Source organism: Notamacropus eugenii, chromosome 3, assembly GCF_028372415.1.
Source record: "Notamacropus eugenii isolate mMacEug1 chromosome 3, mMacEug1.pri_v2, whole genome shotgun sequence".
NCBI lineage: Eukaryota > Metazoa > Chordata > Mammalia > Diprotodontia > Macropodidae > Notamacropus > Notamacropus eugenii.
Window position 1 is genome coordinate 179,422,166 of NC_092874.1, and position 2,784 is coordinate 179,424,949.

The 2,784-nt window shown below is 34.6% G+C and overlaps 1 pseudogene; it reads right to left on the bottom strand.

Annotated features, from left to right (window-relative positions):
- Positions 1–330: 330 nt before the first annotated feature.
- On the bottom strand, positions 331–1,710 carry LOC140531922 (NEDD8-activating enzyme E1 catalytic subunit pseudogene; annotated as a pseudogene).
- Between the last annotated feature and the right edge of the window lie 1,074 nt (positions 1,711–2,784).

Consider the following 2,784-nt stretch of genomic DNA (forward strand, 5'->3'; position numbering starts at 1 on the left):
TACACATTGACACAAATGTATAATCATCACCTAAATTTTGGCTTACAGAGATAGTTTAGAAATAAGAAACTAATTCGTTATAAAAGTCAAATTCCATCACTGCCAATACTAAAAGGGACATCAATTAGGTTATTCTGAGCATTCACACAGGGCACAATCTTTCAGTGGAATTTATTGTTTTATTCATACATTTATTGTTCTCAAGTGAAAAAAATGAAGTTTAATTAGTACAATCTGTGGCATAATGAAACTGACAATGTCCATTAACAAGTCCCAATGTTTTCAACATCTTAAAAACACCTAGTCTTGTTCATTCTTCAATGGAAGTTATCATCTATAAGCAAAATACTGTTTTTTTTTCTCTAATGTGAATCTGATAGCTGGTGATTTTATTTGCAATGAGGCATTATTAATAAGATACTTCGAAACCTCTTCCAGTTGAACCGATAAAGGACTCTATATTTTGAGGAAGCTGGCTGCTGTCTGGACAATTCTCTTTTCTCTCTACTTCAAATGTGTATGTATGTGTATGTAGCCCATCTACTTCAGTGAATACCAAGTAACTATTAAAGGGAATGTATTCACTTATTACTAGTTTTAAAATGTTAGTGGTACACTCAGCTTCAATGACAGCATTCGTGGAAACCACTGCTAGAATGATTCTTTATACCTCCCTTTTAGTTAGTCTCTATATAAGAACTTTAATGCTAAATTGTGATATTTTCCCTAAAGATTTTGGGGAAATTCACTAAATATGATCAGGACCATCTCCATACAATGTAACCTCCTCTCCAAAAAACTGTATCTTAGGTCATTGCAATAGTCTTGCATTCTCAATAAGATGTTTTGGTAGCCTGGACATAGATAGAATGATGTGTAGAGGAGAGACATCCAGGTGAACTCAAGACCAGCTGCCATTTCAAGGAGAATCATCCTTTAGAATTTCTTATTCTTCCAACTATTGAAATAGCAATGCAGCTTGATTCTAACATACTATCTTTGTAATTTAAGAGTGATATCAACATTCCATTTATCCATCTTCGAAGATGATAGAGTCTAGACTATAGGAAATGATATGAAATTGTCTTTAGAAAGTGTTATCAAAAGTATGAACCTTGTTGAAATGTTTAACTATAGAGCAATTAGGAATTCTGTCATTTAGAAATTCTGAAGCATGTTAGGCTTTAGGTCTTCCAACATCTCTAGGCCTAAACAAAAATTATTTATTTAGATTGAAAATGTCTATAGTGTCCATATCTATTACATGAATTTGTCCAAAATCAATGTCATATTTTCAAGAGTTTTTATACTAGTCTTCTTGCCTCAATGACTAGCAAGTTACATGTATTCAACAAAAAATAAAAAATTCACTGCTTGGTTTGAACTCAGAGAGTGAAAATGTTCTATATTGATGAGCCACTTCTTCAGATTATTCCTGTGACCTTCTCAAGTCTTCAGTATTCTCACATCCACCATCAATAGCCATTGGCTCTTTGGTATCCACCATATTGTTTCTCCCCTTACCATGAGCCACCTCAGCCGTATATCCTGCCCTGGCATGCTTTTGTGACAAGAGGTAAGGTGGAGGTAGGCCAGATCCCAGAGCCAATAAGCATTGAGCACAGGTAGGAGCAAAGTACAAATATCTGAACGACTAAAGAGACCCTTGAAACCTCTGACATGTTGGAGATGCCAGGTGCCTAGCAACATGTTTACTTCCAGAATTTACAACCTTGGAGACTGATAACAACAAATTTCTCTTGGTTAGTACATTACTTTGTTTCAGGAAAAAACAATTTCTTGTAAGTCATTAATTCAATGCTATGCTGGGTCAAGCAGGTCACTGGGGGTTTTACTCCTCACTAGGTTGGGCTGCCACAAACTCTAGTATCTGTATCCCATCATTGGACAAAGGCATCTCTTTTGACCTTTTTTTAATCTGTTGCAGCCTAATCTGTTCTACCTCCATTAATTCTTCATCTAAGAGAAGGAAAGAAGAGACCCAAAGAGGTAAAGAAGGAGTGGTGCTATGTTCTTGCCCATGTTTTGACTCAGGTGGCAAAATAGGAAGCTGGCATCAGGAGGGCACTCTTACCTCTCCTACTACATATGGAGGTTTACAGCAGTCTTTGTCTCAATCACTACCAAAAAAGAGAGAAAGATTTACTGTTGCTTGTTTGTTGTTTGCTCATTGAATTCCAGCTCAGCACCCAACTGAAAAGTAAACAGATGAAAGTCATATAATAACTGCACATGCTCTGAAGAGGAGAGCAGAGACTCCACATGTCCTTGGGGGTCCATTGTGTATATTCCTAGGACTAGATTCTCCCTGGCCAGTCCATTATTGCTCTCAAAGAAACGTGAGATTTATATGAGTTAACATATTTTAAATGAAGTTGAAACAGGATAATAATATTCACAATGATTATAGTAATGTAAATTTTAAAACAAATACTAAATTGTAATGGAATTAAAATACAATAAGTGATGTTGTTTCTTGATGACTAGAGTGAAAACATACTTCTTTCACTCTGTTAAGGAATGGTAGAGTATTACAGAGTATTACATGTTATGTCTATTGCAATTGAATTATCAGATGATTTTGCCACATTTTTTAAAGTGAAGTTTCTATAAAGGGGAAAAGTTTATTTGAAAGGGATTGTTACGTTAAAGCAAAATTCATCAATGAAATTTTAAAAAATAAAATTTATTGAAGTACAAAAAGTTAAAACTACAAAAGAAGTTTTCTTAAAATATAACTAAATAATTGGAGAGATATTCGGT